The 10237-nt window shown below is 45.4% G+C and overlaps 1 pseudogene; it reads left to right on the plus strand.

Moving 5' to 3' along the window:
* The first annotated feature begins 2308 nt into the window (after positions 1-2308).
* On the plus strand, positions 2309-2456 carry LOC144095716 (U2 spliceosomal RNA; annotated as a pseudogene).
* Positions 2457-10237: the final 7781 nt, after the last annotated feature.

Here is a 10237-nt window from a genome sequence, read left to right on the forward strand (position 1 = left end):
AGAGTTGCTCCAGGCAAGACAACTGGGCTGCTGCGCCTTCGGGTGCAACAACCGTCACCGTGACAGCAAGCGATTTTAAGCAATCTCGTACTGTAGCTTATCCGTGCCCTGTTGAGTGCACGCCCCCGCGTGCGTGCCTATGCAGGGCGTTTCACCCAAGACTTTACACAATTCTTAAAAATTAGCTTTTCACTTAAATAGCGCTTTTTCCGCAAAATACTGTCAGTAGTGTAGTACGTCAAAATACAACTAAGACATGCTAATTAGCAGACTGGTTAACTTATATCCAATAGTTAACTTTTTAACTATTACTGTTTGGCTCATTAAGTATTGAGAGGGGTGTAGCTCACTGTAAGAAATATCAATATCAGTTTTTAATAATTTGGAATTGCGGTTACCCTCGGCCGAGTTCGACTTCGATGTTCCTTTGCATGCAAGCTTCTCGAAACCACTTTTTTTTGGGGGGGTTGGGGGGGGGGGGGCGCTATGTTTTGGGCCGTTGTTGTGTCACAACGCGCAGTGCCTTGTGAAATCGATCGCGGGTCGTAAACTGCTCTTACTGATAAAATTCTGCCAGTTGTTATCGGAAGCTGTGCCTTGGCTCAAACATCTGGGATCAATGTAACACCTAATATCATTTTAGAAGAGCAATGGTACACAGCACAGTACACTTCATGGAATTGACTGGCCTTAGTGCTAGTTCTTTCATTTCAGTGTCTACATATCGAATTTAATCTTTTAATATAGTAAATATTCACCTTTGCTCCACTGAAGCAAAGCAGCACTCAAGAAAATAAATGGTCTGGTCTGTTATGCCGAAAGAATAACTCCGTGAAAAAAGAAATAAATACACATACAAGCCCGAATAATTTAACACCTGGTCAGCCTTTCGCACTGTGGTCTGATCACTCAGCTTAAGCTTATCACGCACGTTAGCTGGCAAACGGTACTCCGCCCGCGGAATGCTGTGCAGAAGACCAGAACAGGAAGACAGCAGCAGTGCAGGTGCCCTGCGTGGATTTCAAGTACCTTCATTTCAGGCTGTTCCTTGCAAAGGAATCCGTTGTGGCTTCCGTGCTCCGCGGCACCCACCATCGTACTCGCATACAATAGCCTTTTCGCCAAATCTTTCGGCCCAGTTTTTTTTCGCCATTTCGTGGTTTAGATGCAGTTTTTATGCTTACCTGCTTGTGGCTAGGATCACAAACATAGCGCGCTATCAAAAATCTGTATAATCCAACACGCCCGGGCGTGATGGGCCAGTATCTGTCGAACCTTTCGCGCCCAAGCGCGCACAAGAATGTGTTTGGATTTATTTTTATTTATTCAATCCAATACTACAGGTCAGAATGTGGCCCAGACAGGAGTGGGATCCGCAGACAAGACCTGGGTACGCAAAAGAGAAATGACAAAGACAGATGTCTCCTTTCGGCGCAAGGCAGAGGAGAGATGCTGCGACTTCAGTTTCTCCTTGATGCCACTCACGCTGGTGCAGTGAAGTACTATCGTTTATAGCCCGATACAAATTAAGAACGAACAGGCTGATGCCCTCAAAGAGGTTCTTCCAGCCAATGGCGTCAACCGATTTTCATGATGCCGCTGTTAATCCCACTAAGCCACGGCTAATCCACTTTGAAGTTTGAAGTTTACTCATCCTTTCAATGCAGAAGAAAGGTGAAAAATAAAGCAAGAGCTAAAGGCGTAGCCGGACATGGTCTCTTGCTTCATCCAGCAATCACGGCGAACACAATGCATATGTACGCAAACGTCGCAATAGCAAAGCGCATATGTTATAAACAGGTATTTATACATACATCTTTCACAAAAATCAACATAACAAAAAGGCAGATAGTTACACTAAGAATAAGATGTACCAACACTGTTCGAACTCTGACTTGGCCATGGCGTTCTCATGTAGTTTGTTATATCTGATGTATTTTCCTAGTTTGAAATATTATATCTGATTAGCTTTAATGATTTCATGTTTGAGGAACAGCGGATGCGTTCGCAAATCTTGGGGTCGACTTCCGTAATTTTCAAAAATTCTGAAGATCTTTTTCTGCGACATTGTTAATCTGGAATATTATTTTTAGTCGTGTTCACCATACTAAGCTGCAGTATGATATTGTTTAATAAAGTAACGTGCAAAAAATACAGTGTAATATCATCTGCCAACCCCCGCGGTTTTACGCTAGCAAGTCCAGCGGGGTTACCACAACGTCATGATAATCGGCCTACGCCATTGGCTTGAGGGTCTCCTCTAAGGAGCCTTTCGCTGCTCGTTCTTGAGTTGTATTCGACTATACAAATATCCGGATTGTCCGGACCCGTGGAGTATCTGTTACGGGTCAAAGTTGGACTTATTTTTGGAAATGTGGCGGAGAGTTTGAAGGATGCTTCACTGCCGCCACCGGTTGACCCGGTATTGCACTACCTCCGGGATCGGGCTTGTCTTTAGCGCGTCTTTGCTATCCTGTCTTTCTATCCCCTCTTACAATATCCTTCTATCTGCACCTGGTAGCGATTGTGGATCGGCTTGAGCCAGTGAGCAGGCCTGCGCACTTTCCGTTCTTTTTTTCCTGGCAGTAACAGACAGACAGACAGACAGACAGACAGACAGACAGACAGACAGACAGACAGACAGACAGACAGACAGACAGACAGACAGACAGACAGACAGACAGACAGACAGACAGACAGACAGACAGACAGACGGACGGACGGACGGACGGACGGACGGACGGACGGACGGACGGACGGACGGACGGACGGACGGACGGACGGACGGACGGACGGACGGACGGACGGACGGACGGACGGACGGACGGACGGACGGACGGACGGACGGACAGACGGACGGACGGACGGACGGACGGACGGACGGACGGACGGACAGACAGACAGACAGACAGACAGACAGACAGACAGACAGACAGACAGACAGACAGACAGACAGACAGACAGACAGACAGACAGACAGACAGACAGACAGACAGACAGACAGACAGACAGACAGACAGACAGACAGACAGACAGACAGACAGACAGACAGACAGACAGACAGACAGACAGACAGACAGACAGACAGACAGACAGACAGACAGACAGACAGACAGACAGACAGACTATACAATAATACTGCTACGATCCAGGCACACTAAATCGGCCATTTTTTAAATTTCGAAGCGCATGAAAACTAAGGGGTATTATTTTCAAGATTGTTTGCATTGCGCACATATTCGCGAGTTCCGGCTACGACGCGGCATTGCTACAGGCCACCGGTACGCTGCAAGAACCTTTTCCGCCCAAGGTCCTTAACATATTTCAGTCGTTCTTCAGTGGTTGCTGACCTTTGCGCTTCAATGCCGGAGCCGTGGCGACAATGTTTTTCGTTTATTGCTTCGTGCAATCATGTTGTCGCAATTAAACTTCCAAGTGTTTTCTTTTGTCTCACCACCCAATTCTTAAACTTCTACGTTTGATTTTTCTTATGACGACGATATTTACACTACCAAGCTCAGCATTAAATGTGGGCATCATCATTAACGCAAGTATTATCAGCCCAAATGCATACACTGCACACACCGCTTTCACTGACCTCTAAATTACCATTTCCTCCGCCACGCGTTCCCGTCCTATCACCGCAACATAGTTATCTCTCCTGGTGCTCCTATACTTGCCTTCCTCTGAAATCCATTCCGTTACACTAAGCAAGCACTGATTATCTGCTCTCCGCTTTACATGCCCTTTATCTCAAACATGCTATCGTGAATTCGCGCAGGTTTCCTAACCCACTCCGCTCTCTTCCTATTTATCCATCTTAGTCTCATAATTCTGCTTCTCATAGTTCGCAGCGTTGTCCTCAATGCAATTCCAAGGCATTTCGTTAACGTCCGTGTTTCAGTCCAATATATGGCCATGAATTACTCGTGCATCCAATGGTATTGCTACCAAAAGGTCAATATAAACTCTTCTCCGCTTGTCGCCCAACAGCGATGCCTCATGCAACCCCAGAAAAAAAAAATACAATTATTCACCACAAACTAATGCCCACGAAAAGAAAGAAAACAAAGCTGGGCCATAAGATAGACACCGATAAAAGCCCTTGAAATTTGCAAGAATCAATAACCGTAGTGTGTAAACCTAATAAAACCTGTCTGTCATGCAGCCGTTTCCACATAAGTGAAAGTTGACTTTTCTATGCTTTCTGTCGAAATGCACTGCTCAACTTGGGGTCAGGTCTTTCTTTCAAAGGCCCTGAAATTTGCTACAGGCGCAGGCCGTTAAACTGCATTGCGTGACATTGCGGGGCGTTGAGAGCATGAATCAAATGCGGTCTTTAACTTGCTGGGTTTTTCCTGTCCCCTCGTTATGAATTCCACAAGTTCATATGCAGGAAGTGCCCTTCTTCCTGGACACAGCACGCAGGGCTTTCACTTAGATTATGGTGGAAATGGAGAGACCTTGCTTCATTCCATAAGAATCGAGAAGTGTAGTATCGAAGAAACATGAATTTATCATTTTTATTCGGCAAGGCAATTTGCATAAAAAAGCTGAAGCGGCATACTGCTGTGAAACCTTGACATTACGCTGCATACCACAACGTGCCCATACCTCGGTAAAATATTATTTCTTGTTAAGCTCAGTGCTTTTCTTCAAGAGTGTTTGCCACATTTCATTATAGCCAGCACTGTCTCATTACCAGCCACGCTGGCTCAGTGTTAACCACTGAGCCGGCTCGTCTACTGAGCCGGAGTACCCGAGTTCGAACCGACCGCGGCGGCCGCGTTTCGATGGAGGCGAAACGCCAGAGGCGCACGTGTGCTGTGCGATGTCAGTGCACGTTAAAGATCGCCAGGTGGTCGAAATTATTCCGAAGCCCTCCAGTACGGCACCTCTTTATTCCTTTCATCTTTTACTCCCTCGTTTATCCCTTCCTTTACGGCACATTTTGAATGTCACGCGATATAAGCGAGACGGTTACTGCGCCATTTCCTTTCCTCAAAGCTATTTTAATTTTCAAATTTTTCCAGCACTCTCTCCAGGGCACCCTTCGATAAAAAGCAATTCTGACCGCGGCGGCTGCGTTTTTATGGAGGCAAAACGCTAAGGCGCCCGTTTGCTGTGCGATGTCAGTGCACGTTAAAGATCCCCAGGTGGTCGAAATTGTTCCGGAGCCCTCCACTACGGCACCTTTTCTTCCTTTCATCTTTCACTCCCTCTTTTATCCCCTCCCTTACGGCGCGGTTCAGGTGTCCAACGATACGTGAGACAGATACTGCGCCATTCCTTTTCCCCCAAAACCAATTATATATGTCGCTTCGTTGGGGAAGGGATTATGGCTCTCTCTCTCTCTTCTGCCCTCTGCGCGGATCGCCGCTCAGAGACAAGAAGCAACGCTCTCCTCGCATCGCCGATGAAGAGCATCGGGCTTCTTTTACTCATTGGCGCCACAGTGATTTGCATTTCTCGGTTGACGGCTGAAGCAGTAACCAACTGTAGCGGCAGCGGCGAGCGCTTTGGTACGGTCTTCGCACTAGCCGCGGACACAATGTAAGCTTCTCTAAGCTCGTTGCGCTCTGTGCCGGCGCTAGGGGCTCGTTCATTCTAACCCCTCCTCGCCCCGCTCAACTGTGTGGGGGCGGATGCTGTTCCCCTGATTTCGTGCCTTCGCACGCATGTTCGCAAATGCGGTGTCACGAAATAATGAAAAACAAAAGGCGGAGGGTTTCTGTGCTCCATTCTAAACGCAAGAAGCACATTTTGTTTGATAACTTTTTATATGCAGAACACTATAAAGAGAAATCGCTCTCTCGTTTCTGTAAGCTAAAATGAGTGTCGCACAAGTATTGTGGTTTTAAACACACGGGATGTAGTTTGATCAATTTATATAATTCGATAACCCCTCTTAGCTGGTACTGATTATAGGCGAGCCGCTGGCCATGGCTCAGGCTGGAATGACAGGCGGGGAACACAAGGGGCCAGCAATGCAGATTTAACGACAGCAACTTTTATGTCATGTGAAGCTAAATTCTCGTTTAAATAAAATTGCCAGATTTTGCGAATCATGTGCAATGGAAAATAATCTCAACAACACTTTCTGCATCACAGCTACACGTAAAAAGGAGACTCTGTTTTTCTTACAGTTCATCTGTTCTAACATAATAAAGGTTAAATTTGGTGCAACATTTAGGCGCCATATTTACTCATACCCTAACCTGGGACGTTCATATAACTGATAAGTGTGCGCAAGGGTACAAACAATTTCAATTTCTTCGCAGAAAACTGTCAGCAGCTAATCCTCGGGTAAAGTTAACAGCCTATAACACCTTCGTTACACCCATCCTTGAGTACGGCAGCATCGCTTGGAACCGTCATCATTTATACTTCAGCAAAAAAAAACTACAAAACATTTCGATATAAACCAATACGTCCTCAAGCATGTATCCCTAAACTGACCTGTCGGTTACGCGACGCTTTCATGATTATTTTTCCTCTACAGCGACGTAATTAAAGTTGATAAAATGAGAATATTAACACTCCTTTTCATTGCTCAAGGCTTTTAAGTCATGAAAAGGGCATCAGGCCGATGCGACACATACAAATTCTCATTTTCTCCATAGTAGAGTGGAACAGTCTACCTTGCGAATTCATGGACGACATCTGCCTTGACCTCTTCCTGCAGAACGCAAAATCATTTCTGAAAAACAAAATACCCAATAAAAAGTGACCCCTCAAGCTATGTTTTAAGTGCTTTTAGTCTAACGTGTTCCCTTCAAATTATCCCTTCATAGTTTTCTTTCCCAGCGTTTTCAATGCGAGAAATGAATTACGCATATCTAATCATAATAGACGCTTTCCCTGTATTTCTGCGTGTTCATCCTGTTTCTCATGACCATTGTATTGCATTGCCAATTCTCCCACTTTTTTGCCCCCTCTTGTGACAGCCTATTTCAAACTTGCAGTTTTCTTATATTAATAAATGTCAAAATTTTCTGCAAGGTGTGCAGCATCGGTAGCCCAGAATAATGTTAACGCAAATTTCTATAGTAATAACTTGATGTGTGGTATGCTGGCATACATAGCCAAATATCAGGAACACTACGTGTAGATAAAAATGGGCGGGCACTACTTTAACGAAACTTGAAAAGCATTTTTCTTAACTATATGTATATTGAATTTGCGACATATGCATACTTTCCCATCGAATGAGTGAAGTATTTCTCTCATATATTTAGGTAAAACAGATTAGGACGATGTTCTGGCAACAGAAGAGTCATCCCGCACTATTCTTTTTTTGGTAAGCTCCGTGTTTTGTGTTGCGTATAATTAACGTGCTGCCTTATTTTATTTTCGTCCACATCGTGAGCATAACCAAGTAGTAGCGTAAAGCTGTAAGGTTCTACCGCTCTTTGAGTTTGCATAAAAAGTGTGTGTTTTTTTTTTGCGGACAGATTGTTTTCTACACGATTTAAATAATGCGTTCTGTCAGCAATAATGCGTCAGCAAGAATCTTCAGAAAAGTGTATTGATGAGGCTGCAGGAAGACAGAACAGCGCATAACTAGCGAGCAGCCTTCGCTTCGTAGAAAACAGTGTTTCAAATTTGACCTGGCAGCGGCAAAGGACAGAGAGATATACTGTGTATTCAAACGATCGCGACGTATTTTATGTGGAGGCATAGGCTACCGCCTCGAGTATAGTGCGCATACTGCAAATTCACTTTTCCTACAATTAACCTGTGTTAGCTTCTTTTTCATGACAGCGTGCAGCAAAGTTTTTTTGCTTGTTGGCGTGCTAAAAACGTTCAGGTTCGGAGTTCAGATAGCACATGAGCGGTACTGGGTATTTAGCGTTGAAAGCTTGTCGTGTACAATGTTCCTCCGAGGCAACCTTTCTTTTTTTTTACTGAGCAGCCGAAACCGACGAAACCCGAAGAAAACTCGACGTTGCCCTGATGCTTCGTGGCACGCTCATTATCTTGTGTGGCCGTAATATACGAGTAACAAAGGAAGAGGGGTGCCTCAGGGTGCTTAGCCGACGTTTCAACAAGATGGCTTGTCTTTGTCTGGGGAAAGCCGTGGTCACTGCCGGGGTTTAAATAAGCGCTTCAGTCCGAGGAGAAAGCCCCGGTGAGTGAGAGGAGTGTCTGATATAGTGTTAGTTTGAGGAGCGTACGCTTTAAAATCTAGTCCATGCAGGATGGCAGCCAAAGAGGATTAACCAGTGGGCCTGCAAAACTTTGGTAAAGCAATATGCCAGCTCAGCAGAAAAGAGTCTGCGGATGGGGAGCCTGTAGAGAGAGCGAACGTGGCCTTGGAAGAAAGTATGTCCACGCATGGGAAGCTGCTACAGGTGGCATGATATGACTGGTTGGTTGATAGCATTACTGCTGCTGCATGTTAGGAGCCAGTACGCAACAACTCGAAGGAAAGAAACCGCGCTGAAAAGGCGGTAGTGTGAGAACGCGTGATACGGATGCAAAATAAAGTGTATCAGCACTCCATCTTTCCTTTGTCATCGAAGCAGTACGGGCTGAAGCAAAGCTGGACCCCATACTATATTCGGCTGCACGGTGAAAGCATCTGTGATGAATTGCCGCACATGCGTGAAACAACCAGCAGGGTACAAAGTTTTTTTTTTCTTTAAACGAAATTTATTGGCCCAGGGTATCAATGATGGGTGCAGGTGTGATGAATGATGCAGCAAAGATTAAAGGAATGGAAAAAGGTTAGCTGATTTTATGAAGTCCAGTAGAGAACGACGGTACGGTCCCTGCGTCCAGGCAATGTATGAGGCATGGTTGCTTGGTGAAAGTTTTGGAAACTCACATTAAGTGCTACCGCCATGTTTATTACGACATGACAATGCATCATTCTTGGTCTCTAAGTGATGCTGCACGCAATCTATCTATAAATAAATCTATAAGTTTCTGCAATCTATAAAATAACGCAAAAAATGTTACAGCCACTGACTATATCTCGGTCGACATTAAAGAAACCTTTAATACGTGAGCTGTTCATTACAGGCCGACCGCTTTCCTTCTGGCTCTCACGACTGCTTATCATTTCGTTTGTTCTCATCACTGCTTAGTCATTACTGGTGAGCGCTCGTGCCCCACCCACGCTTCCAATGCTCGTACACGAGAGCTTCATGAATGCAGCCACCTGATCTCTGTCCTGAAATTCCTCTCGTAGTATGTGCCCATGTTGAATGCCAGCTATATTTTTGGAGCGAAAGCACCACTTCTCGCGTACAAACCTTGAGGGACATGTTACAGCGGCGATATGAACTTGATGCAACCTCAATTAATGAAAAAACATAAGAAAATTAAGCAGTAGGTTGGAATCGAACCCGGGCCTCTGGCAAGCTAGACGGGGATGCTTCCGCTCCACTCGACGGCTCTTTCTTTCGTTTCTTTCTTTACTGCACGCACATACATCCACCCTGGCCACCGGCACAGGCTTCAAGTCCAACTTAACCAGGTTGCATCACGCAACCCGTCATACACAATCACACCACCATAGAGCTCTCGCTTTGCTTGCGCACCACAACTGTTCGGCTCTTCGAAGTGAATTAAAGGTGCCCTCAAGAGGAATCGAAACCCGTTTTTTTTTTGTTACCGCGGGAACTCTATCTACACGTTCTAGGCATTCTTAGAAAATTCGAACTATTGTCCTGTGCGGCAGATTTCTCTAATTAAATCGGAATAAACGTCCCGGCTCCCGCCTCTTTTTTTTTTAAGTCAACGCAGCAGGTAGGTGGAGTCAGCCAATGCGTGGAGTGCCTTTCAGGCAGTCCTGTGGCGGCCTCGGTTTCGCTTTTATTTCCTTTTTTTTTACGTTTCAGTGAATAAACAGTTCCAGTCACGGGCAATATAGCCGCAAATTAGGCCCAAGGAAATAAAAATATACGTGAACTCTTTGAATTACGTGTCACTCCGCCCATGGCAGAGCGGCATGCCGCCACGAGACTGGCTGATGCGTTGGTTGACTCCTCCTACCTACCGCGTTGAGTTAAAGAGAAAGACGGGAGCTGGAACGTTTAATCCGACTTAATTGGAGCAATTGGCCGCGCAGAACAATAATTCGACGTTTCTAATAATGCCCGGAGCATGTAGATACAGCTCCCGCGTTAAAAGAGTTCAGATTCCTCTTTAGGGCCCCTTTAGGGCGCCTCTAGTGAATGCACAGATCTCTGAGAAACGTATCTTCGAGATATGTACTCAGGCGTGCATG

This window comes from Amblyomma americanum, chromosome 6 (genome assembly GCF_052857255.1).
Source record: "Amblyomma americanum isolate KBUSLIRL-KWMA chromosome 6, ASM5285725v1, whole genome shotgun sequence".
NCBI classification, from domain to species: domain Eukaryota; kingdom Metazoa; phylum Arthropoda; class Arachnida; order Ixodida; family Ixodidae; genus Amblyomma; species Amblyomma americanum.